Source organism: Toxorhynchites rutilus, chromosome 2 (genome assembly GCF_029784135.1).
Source record: "Toxorhynchites rutilus septentrionalis strain SRP chromosome 2, ASM2978413v1, whole genome shotgun sequence".
In the NCBI taxonomy this organism is placed as follows: domain Eukaryota; kingdom Metazoa; phylum Arthropoda; class Insecta; order Diptera; family Culicidae; genus Toxorhynchites; species Toxorhynchites rutilus.
This window is the reverse complement of record NC_073745.1, coordinates 322,021,771-322,047,705: the sequence shown is the minus strand read 5'-3', so window position 1 is coordinate 322,047,705 and position 25,935 is coordinate 322,021,771. Positions and strand designations below refer to the sequence as shown.

Genomic DNA, 25,935 nt, shown 5'->3' with positions numbered 1-25,935 from the left:
ACTGAAAAGTTCTATTTTGAATTACAATAAATTTTGTAATGCGAAAGCATACAATTTTCACATATTATGTAGATGTTTATAGATATTCAAATAATCATCATGTCATTTTGCACATTTTACTTTAATTTATTGTTTATTTAAAAAAAACTTAAAGATAAAACCAATTCATATTTCGATTTCTCAGTATATATTCCAATAAGTCATAAAACGTGCCGCCGAATTAGCTTCCAGCATACGGAATGACAGATTAGAATTACGTTTTAAAAATCCGCTTAGCCAGGCTTTTCCAGCCATCTGTGTTGATTTGTTGAACGAATGCTTCAGTTCGATTTTTTTGCCAGTTCGAAAGACATTTTTTTGACTTCCGTCATGGTAAGTCCATAAAATCTCCTCTCTAGGTCGAAGAGATGTCACACTAGCTCTTGCTCTTGTTGCTGACTAAAAATAGTCGGAAGTGGTCCTAACTGTGGTGTCTTATTGGGATTTTTGAGGTGCCGTATTAGTGTTGTTCGTGGAATACAGCAGCAGTTTTTACGGGGGACCCTTCCATCACAGCTTTCACAGCCTCTTACATCCGCTGATTCGTCCATGACTACCGGTTGCTTTCGCGAACGTAGTTAGTGGGCATTTATTAGGACATAGGAAAAATCAAATTGTTTTCAAAACAACATGTTCATCTTTCCCTCCGGTGGGGTGTCCGTCTTTCCCGACTCGATTAGTATTTTTTTAACATCAACATTTATGGAGTAAAAATGAGAAAACTTACCGCTGATTCGACAAACTTGAACAAAAGTGATGGTTACACACTCACGTGCTGAAAGTCTCTATAATAAAGAATAAAAAAAAAACACTCACGTAACGAAAAAGACCCGAAAAAATGATTTGTTAACAACTGAAACGTTATTTTCTGCAGACGAGAATTTAAATCGAGCTTCTCTTTGCAGATCACTTTTTTATTTTTGTTTACAATTTTGACAGAAGGTCCACTAGATGTACACAGTGAGTATCAAAAGTATTGATACATTGTATTGCAAGTTTGTACATCATTAAAATTTAAAATAAAAATATGATTCATCATATATGCAGGGGTGTCCGTCTTACCTGCTGTGTCCGTCTTTCCCGACTTTCCCCTATATATAAAAATGGAATGTTGTCTGTCTGTCTGTCTGGTTCTTATGAATTCGAAAACTACTGAACCGATAGACATGAAAATTGGTATGTAGGGGATTTTTGGGGTCGGGGAAGGTTCTTATGATAGTTTGAGACCCCTCCCCCCTCTCTAAGGTGGAGTAGCCATTCAAACGAAACACAAATTTCTGCATTACTCGAGAATTCGTCAAGCAAATAAAACCAAATTTGGCATATGGAGGATTCAGGGGGCACGAAACGTTTCTATGGTGGTTAGACACTACTCCTCCCTCTCTGAGGGGGGCTGCCATACAAATGAAACACAAATTTCTGCATTACTCGAGAATTAATCAAGCAAATGAAACCAAATTTGACATGTGAAGGTTCTAGGGTACAATAAATGTTTTTTACGGGGGCTAGACAGTTGACGATTTGTTGAAAATTGTAAGGGCTATTCATATTTTTGGGAATTTTAAAGAAATATGTTTTTGAGAAAAATGAATTTTAATTTTTAAAATAACTTTTTTGTCAGCAAAATTTTTTTCCAAAAATGTATTTTTGGTATTTTTTTGTGAAAATTGTAAAACAATTTCCTACATTTCATCTTTTGACAAGAATTTTGTAGATTTAATAGTTTTAAATTATAAATTTTTGTAAAAAAATGAGAAAAAAATTGTCTTTTTCCAAAAAGTAGTCTAATTCTTTTTCGAATATTTCAAGTATGCAAAGTTGCTTCAATGACCCATGTCTTTACACCCACAACGTTTCACTACTATCTAAGATGGTGCTGCCAACTCCTAAGACGAGTCGGCATGAAATTCGTCAATGACGAGTTTCGGTAGAAGTACTAGGAATTTTATAATAAAAGGTAATTTTAAAGCATAGATTTTCTAAACAATGAACAGTTCTGCGAGGACCTATGAACGTGCGCTCAGTAAAAAAAAAACGTGAATGTGATAACGAAAAACAAATTTTGGGCTTGACAACGGTTGAAATCGAAAGCGATAATTAGAAAAACGCTTCTTACACTTCCGATTGCAATCCAATATCAACACCATCATTATGGAGTATTTTCCGAAGTGCAGACGAATTCAATTTATAATGATGTGCTCAATTTTTCAAGCACAGATCAGGCTTCCCAAAGTAACGATAGGGTATTTACCAGTATTGAGTGAATGAGGACAAACTGTGTGTTTGTTAGTGATTCGTACTTTTCTAATGTCCGTGCTAAGGATTGCGAACGATAGTCAGCGCCGAAAGTAATCGACGCGCTGTGTTGATTGTCATCGATAACTGACATGTGACATATTAGGCTGTCAAAAAAGTCCTGCGGTATTTTTTTTGAATTTTCATTTGTTCATAAAATTAGTTACAATCATCTGTTTTAAGTCAAATATGCGCCGTTTTGTTCGATGACTTGTTCCCAACGAGATGCCAACTTCATAATACCCCTGTTATAGAAGCTCGCTTCCTTATTGGCAAAAAACTCGGATAGCCAATTTTCACAGGCCTCTTTTGTGGCTAACTTCTGACTACCTAGCTCGTTCGCCATAGACAAAAACAGTGGGTAGTCACTTGGTGCAAGGTCCGGACTATACGGCGGATGCAAAAGAACCTCCCATCCGAGCTCCCGGAGCTTCTGGCGCGTCACCAAAGAAGTGTGTGGCCTGGCGTTGTCCTGATGGAAGACAATGCGGCCTCTGTTTATCAAAGATGGCCTCTTCTTCATGAGTGCTATCTTCAAGCGGTCCAGTTGTTGGCAGTACAGGTCCGAATTGAGCGTTTGGCCATAGGGAAGCAGCTCATAATAGATTATTCCTTGACAATCCCACCAAACACACAGCAGAACCTTCCTGGCCGGTCATGAGGGCTTGGCCACCGTCTGAGCCGCTTCAGCGGGCTTCGACCACGACCGTTTGCGCTTCACGTTGTCGTAAGTGACCCACTTTTCATCGGGTCGATTTTGTTGCGATTCAGCAGCGATTCACATGCGTCGATACGGTCAAAGATGTTTTTTTTGCGTCAACGTGTGTGGCACCCATACATCGAGCTTCTTTCTGCATCCAAGCTTCTTCAAATGGTTAATAACGGTTTGATGACTTATCCCCAGCTCTTGGCCGATGCTACGGCTGCTACTATGCCGGTCTTTCTCGGCTAATTCAGCGATTTTGTCGCAATTTTCGACGACAGGCCTTCCGGAGCGTGGCGCATCTTCGACGACCTCTACACCAGAACGAAAACGTTGAAACCATCGTTGTGCGGTGGAAATGGAAACTGTATCGGGTCCATAAACTGCACAAATTTTATTGGCAGCTTGAGATGCATTTTTGCCTTTGTCATAGTAGTACTGTAAAATATGTCGGATTTTCTCTTTGTTTTGCTCCATATTTGCGACACTATAACTCACGAACGACTTAACTAAACAAAACACTGTAAAGGGCTATATTATAGCGCGCAAAAATACCTTTCCAACAAGCTATAGTATGACTCGATACAATGAGTACCACTAGAACTACGCGCTTACAACGACACCTCGCGGAAATACCGCAGGACTTTTTTGACAGCCTAATATAACTAAATGAGACAACCCGAAGAAAAGAAACGATGTGCTAACGCTGAATCAATAGCTAGAGAAAAGTTCCATTGTTCTGTAAATTATAAAAAGTTAATTGAACATTAAATATTTGGTTTCTATAGATTGTATTTTATTAAACACTCGATAAAAAAAAATAGAGAAACAGAGTGCGCAGTCGGAAATTTTATGTGATTTTTGACATACTGTAACTTCGTAAAAAATCAACGCATATCCATAGGATGCGCATCATTTTGAAGCTACAACTTTCAGATATTATAATATTTTACGTACATATTTTTATCTTGGTGTGTATAGGTGTAGTGGGCAACAATATCGGGAAGAAATGAAAAATCAATTTTTCGTAGTTTTTTAAAGAATATTCTGGACTAACACAATTTTTTGCTAACCAATTCAACAGCAAATCCAATAAACCTCGAGAATGGGAAGGATGCAACTTTTCTTGAGAGGCATTGTAAAGGAATATTTAGAATGGCAACAAATTTTCAAACAAAACGGTGCATATTTAACCCAAATCGGACAATCCGAAGCACATTAAAATTTTATCCCCAACCTAATATTATAGATGCCTTAAACTTGAACTGTCACCGCCGACAGCGAAACCACAAGCGGCCGCTACTGCGGTTGGAAACAGGGATGCCAGGTGATTTTTTCAAATGTCTTCACATGGTACGAACAAATGTTTTCACAAACATATCGGAGGAAACTAAATTCATAACTTACATTTGAATAATGTTTGATAGCTTATACAATGTCTATTCTAATTGATATTGTTATATAGCACAGTTTATATAACATATTATATGAGAGTTTAAAAATGATAATTGGCTTGATAAAGCGTTGATTGAATATAGTAAATATATTCCACAAGAACGGAACTCAATTTGTTTATTTCAGTTTTGGTTGTAACTCGAACCATATCCATAAAACTAATTATCGGAACGGTATGTGATTTTGATTTGTGAAGTGGTCGTTTGACAGATCTAAGTTGATTTATTGTGAAGTATAGGCCCAAAATAATAAAAATACAATGTCACAATCATTCGAATTCACGAGCGCAAATAAACTGACGTCTTCTAGAGGCATGTATTCAGATCACTTAAAGTTCTCCAGAATTTTGAAGTAAAAGTCCGTTTGTTGTTGAATTCATTCAAGCTTGGAAAAAAAAGTGAATAACCCGGGACAAAAGTCTCCGTTGATTACCAATGAGGTACATATCGAGGTGAATGGTGTCGTAATTATTTGCATCCAATATGTAGTATGAGAGGGCGGTCCGATAAGTACTTAGCCTCATCGCCCGATGGTGTCAGTATCGCAAGGGAGATTACTTATCGTGTAATACATTCTCGTAATCGGCTACTGTCAAAATTTCAGCCGAATCGGACTAGTAGTTTTGTTTTGACCGTGTGTAGATTTTAGAAAAATGGAAAAAATGGAATTCTGCCGTCGCCACGGCCAAATTGGTCGAATTGCACTACGAACTGCTACCCCATCCACCGTATTCTCCATATTTGGCCCCGAGCGACTTTTTTTTTATTTCCAAACTTGAAAAAGTCACTCGCCGGGCAAAAATTTGAGTCGGATGAGTAGGTCATCGCCACCACGAAGGCCTACTCGGCAGTCTTCGAGAAAACGTATTTTGCAGATGGATTCAAGAAGTTAGAGTATCGCTGGGTCAAGGTATCGAGCTAGAAGGACGTTATATGTTGAGAAATAAATCGCCACTTTTCCAAAATTTTTGTTTTTTTCTTTTTTTTTTAAGGCTAAGTTCTTATCCAGCTGCCCTCGTATATGGAAATATCAAAATCAATATTCAATATACTCACGTATTTTGTAAAATACGACGTATTTTTCAGATGAATTAAAGAAGTTAGAGCATCGCTGAGTGCTCCCGTGGTCGAATGGTTAGCGTCCCACATTCTCATGCCGGGGGTTCGGTTTCGATTCCCGCTTTGACCGGGGTATTTTTAGGCAAAGAAATTTCTTCCGGCTTGCACTGTGGTCACGCGTATTCTAGAACTTGCCATCCCAGAATACATTCCAGGCGTTTTATCCGGCATAGAAATCTCAACTAAGTACTACTAATAAAAATGACGCACGTTGAGAAAGCCAAAGTTCCAGTGGGAACGTTAGTGCCATTCAAGAAGAAGAAGAAGAGCATCGCTGGGTCATGTTTATCGAGCTGATAAGAGACTATGTTGAGAAATAAATCGCCCCTTTTCCAAAATTTTAGTTTTTTTGTAGGCTAAGTACTTATCGGACTGTCCTCGTATATGGAAAAATCAAACCAATATTCAAAATACTCACGGTTTTATGATGATTTGAGTAAACGTTCTCAGGAAATTCTGCAACTGTTCGTTTTCTAACAGAATACAATTGAATCGTTTGTTTGAGTAAGTTCATTTAACGCATTTGCCAGAAAATGTCAGAAAAATTGTTTTTCTGCAAATTTTGACCTCCTGGTCCTCCAATTTGTTGGTATTAGTTTCGATTATTAGACCGAAAAGATATTATTTGGGGCCACTACTTCATCAATATAACAGGTTGAGCTGAAAAATGGGTGGGTTATATCTATGATATAACCGCAAGGTTTACGTGGGACTACCGTACTCTTAGTAAGCATTTGTATTGTATTCATTAAATTATCGATTGAATGAAACAATTTTCGAATTCAATTGAATTCAACATTTTTGCTTTGCAAGTAAAAAGTTTGAACAGTTGCAATATGAGATCAATTCATGTATTGTAATAGATTATGTTCTTCGTTACAAGTAAATTTGATGAACTTCCTTTTGCGTTTGATATGATGCCTAGAACTACCAAAATATGTGAACGGAAGAATTGTCAAACAATCATTGTATTTTACATTTCTCGGACCGCGAAAGTTCATTCACCTCTAGTATCTGAAAGTATGATTTTCCCACGCTTCTCAGTTTAGAAGTACGTTTTAAGGAGACATATTCCGGTCTGCACAAAGACTAGGAAGTACAAACGTACTCGCAGCTTGCATATATTTGCAATGTGGATTCCCCCAGGCATTTTTGTTTTGAAACACATTTTTTTAGGAACAAAAATACCCCCGACTTATATGTATTGGCAAAGCGGATTCCCCCGGGCACATTTATTTTGAAGTTCGTGTTAGGGAAATACAGCTCGGTGGGAACAAAAATGCCCCCTACTTGCATGTATATTTGCAAAGCGGATTCCCACAGGTACTTTTTTGAAGTCTGAAGGTGATTTTGAAGTCTGTGTTGGGGAAACCCTCAATCGGGCCAATCAAAACGAGGCAGTTAGGGCGTTTAGACAACGCTTAACATTTTACAGTTATTCAATTGTTTATCTAATTAAAAATAAAATTTTATTAAATGCGATAGATGCGTAGAAATATTCCCTATCAATTGATACAAACATCTTCCCGATCCAGTGAGAATTGTTCGAATTATAAGCATTCGAAATCTTTCATTTTTTACTGCATGTTCTGTGTTTAGGTTTTAATTTTACCTCCCATATATTCCGGTTAGACGTAGTCCCACGTCAAAATATAACGCTTCAAAGCTGGTGGACTTAGGGGGTTTCTCAAACAAACGAGAAATCAGTGATGTATTTAACACTTTGCAGTGATTCAATTCAATTTCATGTACTCTTAATGTTTATCAATCATACCAAGTAAGAATGATTTTTTTATAAGTTATGCTATGCATTGAAGGAGGAAGGAGAGGAAGGGGGGTGTGGCTTTAAAATTATCAACTTCGTTTCTTTAAAATAATGAAAGTTCGTTGATTTCTATGAACGTGGGAGAGCGTATGCACTGCACGTTGTCACATTATACTCATAATCAGCGGGAACCCCAATAAAATGTACGCTTTTAATTGATGAAACTCTTACCGAAAATAGCGTTTTCACATGGATGTGGTAGGCAATCAACTAGAAACAAAAATACAGACATCACGATTTGAGAAATAGTTATGGCGGCGCATGCTATGTCGCTCGAAACACCACCATTTTCATTGCCTTTTTCCAGTACATTGGTTGATTAGTAACAACTAAAGTAAACAAGCGACACTGATTAAAGAAACCGAGTGAATGACACTGAGACAGAAGCCCTACTTTTTTGACGATATTTTCGACCAATAGTTAGAATTCCATGGGAATAAAATTTCTGAAAAACCCACGTACGCTATCATACTGAAATACCTTCACATATTTCATAATGACTCCATGTCTTCAAAAAACCAAATGTCTTCACAGTAAGTTAAATGTATTCAAAGTGAAGACATGTCTTCAAACCTGGCATCTCTGCTTCAGAGTGAAGAATGAAACGAAAAGAGCGTACACAAAAAAGGATACCCTTAGAAAAATCCTGGGTCGAAAACTACTAAATACATTTGGTAATGCAAAATTAGTAGAATGTACAAATTTTTTGTACATATTGTCAACAAACCCGCATCCCTACCAGAGATTAGTACATTTTACTGGATAACATTAGTAAGCTTGGATATTGTCATATCTGAAAACTGGTGAGAAAAGCGCGTATTAACCATTTTCATTGTTCCCATAAGGCAATACGGAGGTATAATAAGGATATAATTCTGATACGTGCATTTTCAGCGAGAAAATGTAGCCGATATTGGGCTTCCGAATCATGGTTCTGCTTTACATATGTGTTTATTAGTACGGTCGAAAATGACTATAGATTGGTAGTATTTACCAAAAAATACGTTATATTTACTAATTATTTCTCTCAGTGTAGATACATTTTATTGAGCGCGAAAAGAGAGCAGCAATAAACTGAGCTCGTGGGAATGAAACGCGACATGAGTTGCAGTGGATTCATTATTGAGTGTCGATTTGTTAACACTTAGACGGCCATGAGTGCCGTACTGCACTCAAAAATTATTCCGCTGAGGCAATGAGTGCAGCACTGTACACGCGAAATCTTCCAAAGTTTAAAACGTGTGCGCTACAGCACACGTTTTACGTTAAAACTAATGTGATTTTCGTTTTCTACTGGACTCAATACATAGTAGGACACTCCGATCTCATAGTTTGGCATCACTGCTTGTAATATTCTAGCAATTTATCACTGCCCGAAATGCTCCGAAAAAAATTATTGTTGGATTGTTTTAATAGAAGGCATTTTACGAGTTTGAAATAATGTTCTAAAAATGTAATTTCGAAAAAATAAATAGTTTTATAATGATTTTTATCGATATTTTACTCTTTTTCCTCGTGTTGAGGTCGCGTGTGCAGTAATACACACGGTTAGTTCTTACCCTTATGTGGCAAATGGGGATGAAATTTTATGCTAGATGGGTTCCTGGCCCCATCTAGTATAAGAGTCAACCATTGGACCCTCCAGATTTTCACGAACTTTTTGGCCAAAACATCATGTCCGTCAAAGTATTAATGAGAGAAACTTTGTAGGTCCTGATTGGGATAACAATCACATGCAGTTTTTATCACTTCAGATTTTATACAAATATCCTTTATTTTGCGTAAAAAAAATTAATCACGTATAATCCAAGTTGCGTTTGCGAGAAGTTTTGTTTCCAGCTTTAATTGGAAGAAATTATGCTCCTGAAGTATCGTTTGCTTGTCGAAATTCGAGCTTTTAACGCTTCAAAGAATTAAACTGCTAACTTTTAATCTGTCTGTTCATCCTCTCTGTTTCGAGAGGAATACGTTTTTAAACAAAACCGATACCACTCGTTCAATTATATGTTTGTGCAACCTACTATTAAATTGTGTTTAACAGTTACGGAAACTTCAAAGATAAAATCTTTATGTTCCGTGGCATTGAACTGTCTATAATCGAAACCTGGAGATATTTACTAAATAATTGACATAAATAGGATAAATTTTATTTTTTACCAGTTGATTTTTTTTGTATATTATTCTAGCTACTAAAAAGTTCCACTTCGAAGCTATTTTCGAACAGTTGAAACGTTCGAATGAGCGGTTATCATTCTACCAAACCCACAAAATCGAACACGCGCTGCCTCCAAATATACGATTCCCATTATCAGAAATATCTCGAATAATAATCACGAGTTTAATGAATCGCCCGATCGTAGAAATAAACCTGAGCTGGGATTAATTTATGGCATGATTAATACTAACAGTACTGGCTGCCATCTTCCACCCGGCGCAAGCTCCGAACGCTATTAACATAACACCTTGTGTTCGGGATCCATAAATCTGTCGCCCCCTAAAGCCCTTCATCGGCTGACATCCGAGTGGAACGGGGTAAGCAGGGCGCATTCGGGGGGCAGCCGCCGTGGGGAAGTTCAGTCTATTTATATCCCCCGGCCGCCGCCGCCGCCGCCGCCGTCGCCACGACCACGACCATCAGAACTGCCAACAAGGCCAGGAACGAAACTAGGGTAAGAATACGCAACAATGTCAGCCGGATTATGTCGTTGTTTATTGAATTGGCTCGGCAGAACTTATAAACTTTCACGCCCACCATTCCCATCCCATTCGTTCGTTCGCCTCACGCGTAATCCTTTGTGTTCGACTGTCTGCCCGAAGGGGGCAAAAAAAGCGTACAATCTAATCCATTCACCTGCCTTGCGGGGGAAAAAATATGTTTTCCATGAGATCCGCTCTATTATAAGCTCAACTCGTTGTTATCTGTGTGTGGGAGAGGGGTGTGAGTTTTTTTTTCCTTCTTCCTATTTCCATCCGCCGGCACTCGGGGTTGCCATGTCGAAAACCACTTACTTATTGGGATGATTGATATATCGAAGATTCATGTGGGGGATGAAATCAAACCATATCAAGATTACATGTGTCACTTTGTCGTCGGAGGATATACATTATATTATATGACGGAAGATTTGTAGCAAGGAGTAAGAGTATGGGTGATTTTTTTAATCCGGTTTTTCGTTTCTCCAGTTTTTCTATAAATAGTAGGTTTTGTATGGTAGAAAATCAGAGAAAATCGAAAAGGCTAGCCCGCGGTGTGAACAGTGGAAGCTGCGAATTCTAATGGTGACAATAATATAGCAGCAATACGCAGAAGTAACCCAGCAACCGATAATCCAATGCCACTACAGCGGCGTGTTGATGTCTTCCGGAGCTCCGAGCAGAATTCTAGAGAATTTCTACCGTTTTCTACGATCCATCATCACTATCACCACTACCACCGAAGGTTACCCTCTGCCGATCATCTAGCGTCTCTGCGCCGATCCAGATCTCGACCACCGCCGTCGCTTTACGTACAATAATCTTTGGAGATGGCGAAGGTCTCGGCAACCTCCCACCAAGATCCCACCATCATGGACATGATGGAGATCAGCAAGAAGCGTCCACCGAAGCTTAAAACTGCCGACCGAACCGTCTCGGTGCGAATCGATAACTACTCGCCCGGTGCAGGCGGTGGCAGCAGTCCTATAATGCTCGACAACAGTCTTATCGTGCATCACAGTCCCATCGAACGTCTATCGCCTATCCCACACCAGAAGCATCCGGAATCGAAAGCGTTCTTCATCAACGAGTCTTCTTCCCCAACGACACTCAAGGTGGAAGATTACGGTGCCCATCCTCGCAAACAGTTTCGCCGATCGGATACCCTACATGTCTATTCACCCTCGATGCACCAGCTGCGGAAGGCTACCTCGTTCCACTCGAGAAGCAACAGTGGGGGTTCGAATCCGGATGAAATCATCGCGGCTCCCATCATTCGGCACAGTAGCGTTCGGCACTCACACATCTACCCTCGAGAGTATCTAATCAAACAGGACAGCGGTGGAGGCACAAGCAGTGGTGGTGGTGAGGAGGAAGAGGAAATTCGCCCGGCTCCGGCTTTTGTCCATTCGCCGAATGTAAGCGGGAACCGACGGAACTGCCATATGCATCGCTCGTTCAACGATCAACAGCAGAAACGCAATGCCGCTTTCACTCGGCGAGACTCGGTCAAGTTTCACTCACTCGGAGACGATATGCCGGCGGAAGTGATAGATCGAAGCCCTCGGGAAGTGAAGAAGTTCAGCTCAGCCAACGCTTCCCTGGAGAACGAAGTGTACAGATCACGCAGCAATAGCCGCACGGAGAAGAAGGCCGAATCGTTTTCGGATTTTGTGAATCGACAGAACAGCAAAAAGTATAACCAGAAAAACAGCACTACGAGCTTAGACAAAGCGCTACCTTACATCGGTGGCGGCGGACCGGGAAGCTTCCGTCGATCTGTACTGCAACATTCCAACGCACACTTGTTAAGCCCCAATCCTCCCTTCACAGATGAGTTCAAACCTCAGAAATCGCCTATCTTCGACCAGAAGAAATCCTACAGTCTACGGTACAAGAACGGTCGAGACGCAAGGGAAACTTTCAAGGCGAAAAAATCGAAAAGTTTCATGATTGATTTAGAACCACCTCCGGCGATAATCAGCGGATCAAACAGTCCCTATCGGAAGGAAAGCGTTGCGTTCACCCCGGAGGAGGTGGACAAAATCTACAAGGCCTCGCGGAGACTCTCTCCGAACCCGCTGCTAGACCTCGACATCGGCCGCGAGATATCGCCCGTTCCGATGGACATCATGGACATCAACTACGGGGTGATCATGAAGACCTACCAGATGAACCGCGAGAAGTCTATGCGCAAGAGCAGACGGAAAGGTGACGAGAAGAAGCTGGACTACGACGAGGACACCGAGTCGAACCGGAAGCGAAAGCGGATAGCGTGCATCGTGATGACCGTGTTCATAGCCTTAGCGATATTCAGCATCCTGGCGGTCATCGTAACGCTAACGCACACCAGCGCCGGCCCATCGCAGACGAAACCCACGTACACCTTCGCCCGGGACACACCGATCCACGCGATTCCCACGTACACCATGACCAAGGATTCGCCGAAACACTACAACGGTGGCAATTGATGCGGTAGCAATCGTAGTGGGCCCTTGGAATCGCCACCGTGGACCGACCCGTACGACGGGATGGCCATCCACGGCGCAGTGGTGGCGATTTGCTTCGTAGAGCTGTTTAGTTAGCGGTGTTTACTAGTGGTTTAGCACGTAGACTACGTTGTTTTGAGATGAACTTTAACAATATCCAACGAAGTGCCAAGGACGACCCCCGGGATGGCTCCAAAGTCGCCCCGTGGGCGGCCACTCTTTTTTACTCGAACAATTCAAGTGGAAACAAGGAAGGAAACCCCCAGAAGCGGAACGGACACTCACCCAGTGTTGAATTAAAAGCAAATGTTAACTAGTGTACCGAGGTGTGCGAGGAGAACTCTGAAGAAATTATACCCACAAGAAGAAACCATACGATATACGTGACTAGTGTTAACTAATGTTAATAATAATGAAAAACCCAAAATAATCAATATTTTAAACCGGTAGTAAGGAAGTAACCTAACCTATAAATAACCTACCAGTGAACTAGTACGATAACGTTAATATAAAAGAAATAATAAACAACAATGTTACGATAAACAAACCTACAGTAAACCGAAAAGGGGAAGCTAAACCATATAGTTGTCAATCAATAAACAGAGCAAACATATAATATTACCACTAAAAAAAACGCTAATAACAAACATTACAGTGGCGGTGATGTAACAGTGTGACACCGGGGCGATGTTGTTACATGAAATGACTATCTCAACAATCAATCAATCAAAAGGAATTAAAAACAACAGGCACAATTACCCCGTATCACGTATACCGCATCAAAAGCAACCAAACAGATAATCAAAACTATTCAAATTAGAGGAACACAGTGTATCTTCCGTAACGAGCGAGCAACGATCATAAACCTGAAGTCTACTGAAATCTGTGACCACCTGTGTCCATCGACGTCAAAAACGGTCTATTTTTTCGAATCCGGCCCAAGTAGTTTCTCTTGTTTTGATTCCTCGTGTCAGTGTTTACGAGTGTTCAAAGATGGCGCTTCTTGCTGCAAACTGTTTGGTTTTGTTTGAAAAAAAAATATCTGGGGATGGGAACTGTAGTGAAAACACGGTTCGCAGCGGTTCTGTCAACGTCAATAACGGCGGACGAAGTACCATCAAGATTTTCAGGTGAGTATTGCCAGTATAATCCATGTAAACATACTTCATAGACACATGAGGGTCAAATAGATTATGTGTATCGAAGTTTTTTTACGTGTTTTCCAAAAGGTTTGGATTGCGCTGATTTGATATTATTTTATTATTGATTTCTCATTTTCCTCATGATTTCAAAAATTCAAAAATTTTGTAAGTAATATCAACTTCAACTAAATTTGAATCATTATCCGCAAATGAGGCATAAAATCCTCTTTTAATTTATACACTACTGTGACGAAAATATTAAATACATCATACCTCAAAACCTTTAATTTGATCACGGTACGGCATTTACCGGGAATATTTTTTTTTTTATTTAAAAAAATTAATTTTACTGAGAAATTATGTTTTTCATACAAAGATATACTTGCGCCAGTCTTAGATTAGTATTTAGTTTGAGGTCCCATTTGCAAAAAAAAAACGTTTTAATCTAAGACCAAACCTGCGAATAAATGCGGTCCGTTTCGGATCCACTTTCAGTTAAATTCGTACCACTCCTGAATTATTTTAGCTTTCTCATTGAAAACAGTGTTTTTTTAATTTTCTGTGTGTAAAACTAAATAAATGAGTTTTTTGCAATTATTCTGATATCGAAACTTCAAAATTTGGATACTGCATTCTTCTTCTTTTTCTCTTTCTTCTTCTTTTGTTTCCTCTTCTTCTTTTCTTCTTCCTTTACTACTTATACTTATGTCTTTTATTCAGTTGAGGTTCTGCTCTAGAATATGCGCGAGCGCTCGTACGCATGAACACTATGCTCTTCTCTCACAATTCCATTTTTTTTTCGGAAGCTGGACCAAACGGAGCCTTTAGCGAAAAACGAAGTGTGGATGACAATTTGATACAGATTGCTTACAAATGGTGACATTGGCTATGGATTTGATAGCGGAGAAAATGAAATGTTTGATACGGTGTAGAAAATATTCCACCATATCGAAGAGTATATTGTTTGAAGGAAGAAGAAGAAGTTTTAATATAATTTGTTGATAAATGCCGCAATCGATCAATGATTCTGATTGGCAGTGAGGGAAGTATTTTATGCGCTGGGGTTTTTGGAGGAGTGATCGATCCCTCATTGAGCGTTAACAGTTGTTTTCCAGCTAAACGAATTGGATTTTATCCATTTTATTCAAAAGATAAAATGTCTAAGAGTTATATGCTTGTTAAATATTGACTCGAAAACTTGCTTTCTAATAGCATAAAAGTTTCTTTGAAAACAGGCTATTGATATCACAAATCTATATATAAACTGGTGCCCACTCGGAAATCCATTCCAAGAACGTCGTTCGATGTTTGCTGAAACGGGCACGGTTTATTGAGGAACATCGAACGACAATTAAGTGTCTTTGTTAAGGCATGTGGAGAAGCAGTTTGGATTGCGTTGTCGCAAAGGCCTTTTTCAAGGCTAGAGACGAATTAACTGCAAACGTTTAAAGTCTCTATGATTCAAGAAGAAGAAGAAGAAGAAGAGGAAGACATCAATTTAGTTGTAATTGCGAAGTGACAAGAGAATGGTCTCGCTAGTTCACCAATATTATGCTCTTCTCTCCTAATCCCTTTCCTTTTCTGCCGCCGGGCTGAACGGAGCCACATTTTTTTGGCAGTTCTATTATCGAATACTCACGGATGACCATAATATTGGTGAACTAGCGCTATCGACCGATGATTTCAACTGGCGGAGGTTGGGTAGGGAGTATTATTTGCGCTGGGTATTTACGAGGATGAATCGATTCCTTCTTTGAACGTTAATAATTCTTTTCCCGCTAAACGAAATGATATGATAATCACATTATTTTAGAGATGGAATGTCTAAAAGCTATATGCTTGTAACTTATTGATTCCTGCGTTCACCTTGCGGTTATATCACAGATATAACCCATTTCTACACCCAAACTGGCGTTGCTAGAGAGCATTTCATTTTCGGCAGTACATATGTGGCAAAGTAATGCATGCTTATTTGAAACGTGTCTTTTGTTTCTCTGGCTCGTATTAATCTTATATTGATGTACCATATATTTTATACAAATTCTTACTAGTATTTGGGAGTCATGACATTTTCTGTTATTTTTAGGCTCGTTTAATGTAATAAATCGGGATGACAAAACATGAGCTGAAAATCAATTTTGGGCGTAGTTTTTTCATATACGTTTTAATGATAGGCGTGTACTAATGCAAAATGTTTTATTCATTTATTTATTTACTAGCTGACCCGACGAACTTCGTCTCGCCCAAATTTATTTTTTTGATATGAACTCATTGGAACAATCGCATTTAGTAAGAAAACGCGAATGCCTCTGGATTAATCGCAGAACTTGCCATTGATTGATCTTCTAATTACAATTTTCTTTTACTATTTTGTTCCTATTACTTCTACCAAAACTCGTCAAAAACATTTATTTTAATAAACAATTTTCGCTCAAGATTCTTGACTTTTTTTCAAGAAAGACTAGCTAATAGGCTTTAATTTGATACGGTTTTAATATTTTACGAAAAGTAACAAAACCACCACTTTGCACGAAAAACTGAGAACTATTAGATCGGCTTGGCATGGAATGGCTGATTACTAAGAAAATTGTTGACATACACTCAACCTATTATGGAGCTGTTCAACAAATACTAAAATGAGCAAATGTTTAGAAAAACTTTCCGACTGATGCTCGCATGTCGAAATAATTGTAAGTTTATTCCCCTCCCTATAATTGATGAATACGATCCTGTTTCCGTTTTCTAATTGACTAGTTGACAATCGGACCGAAATTTTACTTTTTTACTTACTTTTTGCCACTTTCATGAAATGTATCGTGTTTATATGTGTGAGCTGCCGTTGTAATAATGTATCAAACGAATACACCGTTGAAGAATTTTTATGCTAGTTTGCTTCAAAAAGGCTAGTGCGCACTTTTGCCCAGTGCGCACCTTTGCCCCGCACTACTCTCCTGACCTGGTTCAGTTTCCGTTCAGATAGGGATATTTTTATGTCAGATTAAGTCTTTCTGCAAAGGTACCAGATTACAAAATATGATCGATGTGGTCTGAACCTAAGACAAGACCAGACAATCAGGAGTCGATTTCGGACCAGGTTTCGGACCAACTGCTGATTGGTCAATTTTTTAGGGTTGCCAATAATATTTGGGGGGCTTAGAATGCAAGGTGCCCCGTGGCCGAGTGGTTAGCGTCATAACTAACATGCCGGGTGTTCGGGTTCGATTCCCGTTCTGGTCGGGGGAATTTTTCGTCAAAGAAATTTCCTCCGACTTGCACTGTGATCACGCGTATTTTAAAGCTTGCCACTCAGAATGCATTCAAGGCGTGTTATTTGGCATAGAAATCTCAACTAAGTACTAATAAAAATGAGACGGCGAAGTTCCTCTAGGAACGTTAGTGCCTGATAGGTGATAGGTGAGGTTCTGACCTATCTTCCACGTTGTCAAATACAGCTGGGAATGTATTTGCAGCTAAGCTATGACCAAAAGAGAGAGTCGATGTAGAGAAATCGATCAAATCACTTACACCCCTTTCATTCTAAGCCCCTCATTTGAAAATACAGTTCGACATTATGTAATCATGGTATGTACTCTCATACTAGTTTTCATGATAAAGCATAACAAAAAAAGTTTGTTGTGAAATACGCAACAATTTTGCTTTGCATCATCCAAATGTAATTATTCATTAAATATCTGATACGAAAACATATGTTAGGGACATGCAAAAATAGTCTTCAGAAACTTGATCTCATTCGGAAACTGGACATCTCGAGGGGTTCGGCATCGCTGTTGCTTGCACGTGGTCGAAAAGTAGGGCTGGGTTTATACGTTGTCAGTTACTCGGTGCGAGTTAAGCGCTAAACGAGCCTCGAAGCGGAAAATATTTCATTTGGTTTATGTTAGAAGTTTTGGCTGACCGTGTTTATACATTAGACAAATTACGTTGCACGATATGAATTTGAAAATAACTGCCAAACAACCATCCAAATACCCGCACCTGTGCTAAAGGCTGATTGTTATTATTACCTCTCGAATTGCACCTAGATAGTTACTTGAAGGATTATTTTGCAATACACTCTATGATTGAAAATTAATATAGTGTAATAATGACCTCTATTTGTTTACATTTGATACATAAGACCTTTCCAGAAGTTACGCAAGAATTGAGAGTTAAGTTGGGCTTACAATTCGCGTTGACAGCAGAGGTTAGACATCAATCGAATACAGGCTACCCAAAATCAAAATCAATATGGCTTCATTTGTTTACCAACATATCATTTGCGAGGATTGAAATTGTTAAAATCACGGAGTAAAAAAAATAAAGAAAAATGCGCAGCTTTATTTCTAACTGCATGAGCGATTTTCATACTTCGGTTTCACATGGCGGTGTTCACATTTAACATGGAGTTTAAAGTGAGCCACTATTCGACTATATAACCACCCCGAGTTGTAAACAACAGTAATTGACAGAACTAAAATGTCAGTGAACCACAGCAATATTGGGTACATTGGCAATATGAGGGATTTGACGTTTTAGTCATACCCCTGGTTGACAGTGGAATAGTGTCGACGTCTGGTAGCGACTTTCAATTAGGGGTCGTAATTTGGGTCCGAAACTCGTTAGTGTAATTGACGAATTTACGCAAAGCTGAATCAGCTCATACGACATCTGCATTAGAGCTCAGAACCACAAAAGTGAGGGTGTTTGTTTATTTTAGGTACTGAAAAGCAAGATTCAGTTGTGATTATTCATTTTATTTAAATTTAGAGTCATTTCAGCCATTGAATGTCGTCAGTATATGGTAAGAAAGTTGGAGTTTTGTATATTTACGATGGTTTCAACAAGCGATTTGACCAAAGTCATAGATAATCTTCGAAAATTTTAAGTTTGATAATGCATACCGGTTATTGATACTATGGATAGTTGCGATGAAATCGATATCATATCAAATTGGCTGATATCATTGATTATATAGAGGCCGATACGAGAAGGATTTGCAGTATTTTTAGCGCAACACATGCTACTAATCACTTACCTAGTTGAAAAATAATAAAGTTATGATAATTATACAAAGCCATTTTTCAAAATATGCATATCACATTGTAAAATTGCGATTTTCTAACCTTTTCAGCGTGGAAAGAATACATGAAACCGGGACATTTGAAGATAAATTCTGATTTTTCTAGATAATTTGAACGAATTTCATACCAAAAAAAACGTAAATTTGTCAATCTCTACTGGCGATCTAACGTACACACCTAGGCGGCGCTGCGGTGAAAGTGACGATGGTTTTAAATTTTGCAAGTGAGTTTATGGAAGGTTTGTAGTTCTTTCCATAAATTAAAATGTTATAGTCATAAGCGGACCTTACACGGTCAACTTTATTGACAATATGATGACATTTGAGAACATAATGACAGCTGAACATGGCAGACGACGCAGAAATCTGGATTTTCTGATTTTCGAGCATCAATATCGTGACATTTCATATGGATACATGATGTTGACGTTTTACCTCACGGACTTCCAGACTGAGTTGCCAGATATGCAAGCGCACATTTAATTTTTGTTAGTCTTTTTTGCGATTGCAATTAAAATTTATAAACTACTGAAATTGTAGGAATCATAAATGGAAGCTTTTGGTTTGGAAAACCGATACTTTGAATAGCAAAATACTGTACTTTTAACGATACAAATCAAAACTTCAAAGAAACTGAAAATGTGATGGTGAGAAAGTGGATGAAACTTAACAACGTTTTTTAACGTTGAACTCGGTCATTCTTTGCGCTAGTTAGCGGGTTGTGTGTTTCTTCACACTCCGCTATAAAATTTGGAGAATGATCTGGGAAAATCACAGATGAAAAAACATCATGTGTTAATTCAAGCTACAAGCTACTACGATTATCCGCGGAATAGTCGGGCAAACTCACCGCGATTAACGAAAATCGCGGATGATCCATTAAAGGACAAAAAAATGCAAACACGAAAAGAGATGTTTCAAAATAAAAACTATGTTCTATCAATACAGAAATCAATCAACTATCCATCTATAAGGTCGTGTACACCAGTGGCTAAATAATGTAAAATCCATGACCACAACAAAAGAGTATAGGCCTACCACTCACTAACAAATTCCGGAAAGGCCTATTGATTTACTATGGAACTCGCAGTCACGAATAATCCGCAGGGCGGATCACCCGCTCGCGGATAATCGGGGTCCTACTGTCATAGTCTCATTTATGGAATAAAAACATTTGCTTGCAGATAAAATAACTTGCATATATTTTCGCAAACTAAAATAATCTGGCATCTCTGAAACTGAAAGGAACAGTCTGTATTTGTGAAACGAGTATTATGATGTATTTTTGAGAAGAAAAACCGAATTATTAAGTGTAAATTATGAATGAAAATTAACTTTTACGAATCAAATTAGTATTCTATGTGAATGCAAATCACTTTTTTTCTGCAATTGGTGAGAAAATCCCATACAAAAATTATGTCTGAAATTTTCGTTATATTATAATAATACATTTTAGTAGGAATATCTGAAAATTCAAGGGAAATAGGTTAAGTTAAGGTTAGGACTACGCGCTTCAACTAATTAAATAATACCAAGTAGATATTTTCATTCAAATTTTACCAATTGAAAATTGCCTTTTAGCCTTCTAATCTGATAGAGAATAGTTTGGATCCCAAACTCAAATGTCGCCACTAGCCACCGCGGATATTTTCGTTGTCTCGGGTTGAGGGCGATATTGACCGTGTAAGGTGGAAAAATATTGATTGAGGTTAGATCAGATGTTGAAAGCCTAGCTGTCACGATATTGAAGACACTTATTGTCAATCCGGTTGATCGTGTAAGGTGCTCAATAGAAGATGATTTGATTGCGATGAGTTTGGAAGGAAATTAATTCTGCGTAATTTTATATGTAAAATGCTATTCTCTTACCTCCTTCAGTAGTGAAAACTGTATAAATGTGCAATAGTTGAATCAAAAAAGGAAATTAGAGAGCACAATCAAAAACAAGTTGAAAAATGCATGGTTCTTGCATGTGAAAACTACCTTGGAAAGCCCGGAAGTAAAATATACGTGATTTGTTTTTGAGTTTAAGGTTACATTATCATCATTTTCTTAGTTCAAAAACAAAATCCAGATGTCTCACCGATCTTTACGTTTTGCGTTAGATCGCAAATTGACGAATTTACGTTGGATTTACTACCAGATGGCGCAGCGATGTTTTGTTTTTCTGGTATGAAAAACAAAACATCGAAAATCAGAATTTATCTTCCAATTTCCCGGTTTTACGTATTCTTTCTACGCACTTTTTTCCTAAAATGTCTTTTTTTAAAAAAAAATTTTAACTATGTAAAATGTAAAATGCAGTAAAAAGTGAAAAAAAGTGATTTTTCGAACCACCCTAAAATGGAAATGGTCACCCTAACAAAAAAATAAAAAAATACGGGTCTAACTGTTTGCGATAACGAACAAATCTACCACTTTTCACGAAAATGTGAAAACCACTATATCGGATTGATATGGAATGGCTGGCTGTATGAATATATATATATATATATATATACATATATATATATATATATATATATATATATATATATATATATATATATATATATATATATATATATATATATATATGTGAATTTTGAACGCGATCTGTCAGTTAGTTTGCTTACAGCGTCATTAAGAACAAGTTAACTTTTTTATGCTCATCGATTTTGATGAGAATTGGATTTGTTTTGTCCGTTCGGAATTCCTTCCGGAAGGCCAAACGGTCAATAAAAAGTATTACTTTGGCGTTATGAGGCATTTGACAGAGATTCACAATACTATACCCACTCATAGATCGATCATTGTGAACGAATTTTTGGCGCAAAAAGAGACGAATATTATGAACAAGCACTATACTCTCCAGATATGGCCCCGTGTGACTTTTCTTATTTCCGAAATTCAAATAACCGCCTCGTGAGACTCGTTTTGGAAGACGTAAAAACGAATTCGTCGATTTTGAAGGCGATGATAGAAAATTTAGACGATAAATAAAGCATTTTCTTAAAAATCTTATCACATGAGAAATCATAGATGTAAACGGATTCTCATATACATTGTATCCCTGAAACATTACTACCAAACAACGGTGCTACGCATTATTGGTCAATTGATAAGAACAAAAAATTCGAACGAAAAAACACAAGCAAATTTTACTTTCAAGAATCCCGAACGCTTTATCTACCTTCACGCTGTTGCCTCTCCGTTAGGGGAAATCTCGGTCTCGTATCACGTTGTAGTCCACCCTCCGCGAACAAGCCGTCCTCTCTTTGTTCGCAATTGATTCTAAATGACTGATAATGTTGCTCCGTTCTCCTTCTGTCGGCTGATAGCTCATAGCGGCCTTATTGTGGACTGGAAATCCCAAAAAAAAACGCTCTACACACAATCTGCGCTTCGGGACGAGGGTGGCAATGGGTGGCCTCTGATTTTCCATAAAACCCCCCGAACAAACCACCCACCCACCAGACGGTACGCAACGTACCAACGATTCTGAAGAGATATCCTGCGAACCATGAGAACATTTTTACGTCACCGCTTTTTGTGACATCTCCGTACAACTTTCCGTTTTTCTGCGGCGGATAGCCGTCAGCCAAGCGAAACGGTGGTACAACAGGCGATAATTTGAATGTGATACGCCCCACTGGAACGAGCCTGAGCAGAAGATTAAAAATTTACCGAACATTCAGCGCCAGGATCGACCGTTGCTCAAAGGATTTGATAGCAGGTCAGAGAATAAAAGGAAAGCACCAGGTTTCTGCTGGAGGGTGGAAAAAAACGGCTCAATGTTCGGGAACAAACTCTAAAATTAGTTATCTCGGAAACAGTTTGATGTTACGGCCAACACTTTTGACCACTTTCTTTCTTCTCTCTTGTAAATAGGCTTGTCTCAATCTGATAGTAGAACGATCTGTGAGTCAGTGTTGTTTTGAACGCCGAAAAACTTTTTTTTCTAAATGAAGCGCCGACTCAATCTGACCTGTTCTTATCTGCAATTTAGGTGAAACTTCGTGACATTACACCGCTAATGACGAAAATCTTCTCAACGGTTCTGTTTGGTCTTTCAACGATAGTTCGAGTGGAATAAACTTAGAATCATTTGAAAAAATATTGTGTACCAAATAATATTCGGTGCAGACAAGTTCAAATATTTCCATTCAGAACAGGTTCCATCCTGAAAAGGATATTATACATATTCTGAGTTTATCAAAGGACCATAATGAAATGACCTCACTATGCATCATTTTACAAAGAATCGAATTTTATTTTGATAACCGGCAATTCCTGTGTGACATGTGGCAAACTCGCAAAAGAAGCTCAATTCGTGTTGACTGCATTGAGCTTCGTTTACGAGTCTAGAGGAGCGCCAAAGATAATGATTGAATTTCAGGATAAAACTGCGTTTTTTTTTCTCTGGGTTTGGATCGATTAATCGACGTAAATTATTCGTTCGCTTCGATTATTAGTTGCGCAGTATCCGTTCGATTTATAATCGATTTCTTTAGGAAGTATTCGATTAATCGATTAATCGAACGATTATCGTGGATCACCACATAAAGTGTAAATAGTAATGAATCAACATGTGTTCACTCTGCACTACTCAAATCGAAATCCCACGAAATTTTTTTTCTAAAGCCGATCCAAAAGAGTTTGCTAGGCTTTTAACAGCACGGAGCGGAGCCACAAGGGTCTCCAACCTGTCGAATAAAACGTGAGGAACACAAGAGTTCCTTTCACGCACCGGTTGTTTCCACGAGGGAAACAACCAACCTGAACCCAGTCCATCCCTAGTTCCCAGTCGAAGGAACAAGCGGTGACAGTAATAATGGTGATGGTAAAACAGACATATAATCGCCTGTGACCGTGGCCGATGTCAACTTGGAAAGACCGCCAAAAGGTGTTATTGTCATAACACCAAGAAGAAGATTAACTCTTACGGGGCTTGCTCGATGCATCGCCAGATTTTGTATTATTCTCGCGAGGGAACATCAAGCTTATGTATCATTCTCGCGAGAGAACGAGTGATGTTGATATGTTTGACGTATGACTACGTTTTTATGAAATGGTACCAGTTTAGAAAGAATCACGTTTTATGTAATAGTTGAAACTTTTATAACTCAAAAACATTATTTAAGTTAGTGAGATTCAAATGATAGTTATTTTTCAATAGTATCAAATAAATAAAATAGTCAAAATTGAGTTCAAACACAATCTTTCAGATTCTACTCAATCACAGACATATTGATCAGGTACCGAAGTTGTGACTAGAAAACATTTTTCTAGAGGCGAATGAACGTGTAATTCAAAGCCTCTATAATAGAAAAAAATCAATCAATCAAACCATTTCGTAGCTAAATTGTGTTACGTATCCACTTACTAAGGAAATTATTATTTATACAATCCCAATATTCAAGCATCTTTTCAGCAAAAAAAAAACAATTTTTATGATAGACAAAAGCCTAATCGCAGCTATTCATTGTGTATCATCGTACCCGAATGTTTTCGCCAAGTGATAAATAGCGTATCTTCGCTAAGGTAAATCGTCTAATTCAGTTGCGCTATTCTCGTGCTGATCAGTCACAGATCCATAAATAGAAGCATACTTGGTCACCATAGAGGCAGGTGATGTATTTTTATTATGTGCTTAAAAGCGACATCAATATTACATGGTAGTCCAGTAAACTCCTCTCTGACATTGCGTTGAGGAGATCTTGAAAAAGAACTCATATACTTATACAGGAAATAAGTAACATAGGGTGGAATGAGAACAAAACTTTCACGGAAAATGAGTCAATGCCACCAATAGAAACTTAAAAAAAACTTACTCTACATAAATCAATCACCAATCGACAGATAACAGGTGATAACTATTGAATAGTCTCTTATACTGTCCATGTTTGTATAGGAGACGTAAACGACAAAATGAACAAAATCGACTTTTTCGCCGTTTTGCATTCTACGCAATGTAATACGTTTGCTCAACATGCAAACAAACATTTTTTGTTCGAAAACATTTGAGAAATTAAAAAAAACCTCTCCGAAAAATCACTGTTTGTCCGCATAACAGACGTAGTTCCATACTGCTTTCATACATCGTTTGAAAATCAACAATTGAAATAAATCTACAGTTGAATCACATTCTTTGTAGAATTCAAACATGTCTGCCACGATAGTAAAAAAGATTACTTAGTGTTTCCTAATAGATGAAAATAAGAAACCATTGAAACGCTGCTCATATAGTTACTATTTTCTGTACACTGCACTGCAGTGAACAAAGAGAAGCAATTGTGTTTTTTAATGTTATAATTATCTAAATTTCTGCATTTGAATCTTCAAGTAGATAATGAAACAATCAGATCAGTAGTAAAAATAAAATAATATTGGTTCCTATTATTATGACTCCTCGGATTCAACATTGAATTATTCCACATACTCTGCATACCGTTGGAATATGTCACTCCACCATCTTTATGCGATTGATCGTGATATCGTGATATATCCCAGAGTATTTTTCAGGAAAAAAGTACTATGATAGACTCGCAACAAAACAAGAGCACCTTTTCCAGACATTTCACTAAATTTCCTCCAAACCCTTTTTGATTTTATTCGATAACAACTGAAACTACCGACGGAGACGTTTTGACTATTATCGGAATTGTAAATACCAACGCTACAAACAGAGCAACCTGGTGATTACGTCTAGCTATGCGGACAAATGTTCATTGAAACGATTGATTGTCCACATAAACAGAGGTAAGCGTTTTCTAAATCGAAAAAATATGTTATAATCCGCAAAATCTCCTAGGCCCTTTTTATGCCGATAATATCCTTCAACTGGACAGATCATTTCATCGGAAATTCGCATGGTTATGCTTGTAGGCCAAAAAAACAACAAAAATGCATTTTCCCAACACTAAAGGTGTTGTCGATTACGTCTCCTATGCAATCATGGGCAGTATACCTTAGCACAATTTCCTACGGGTCTCTTTGTGAAAAACTTTCAATGATAAGCGGATTAATTAGTACAATATTCCTTACCAAGCAAATAATCAATCTGTCATCCAGTCGTGTTTTTACCCCCAACAGTAATTCAATTTTCCACCTTCT

The 25,935-nt window shown here is 38.2% G+C and overlaps 1 protein-coding gene across 4 annotated transcripts in view; it reads left to right on the top strand.

Moving 5' to 3' along the window:
* The window catches only part of LOC129768245 (uncharacterized), a 524,264-nt gene that overhangs the window by 475,291 nt on the left and 23,038 nt on the right, over positions 1-25,935 (top strand). The window lies entirely within an intron of this gene.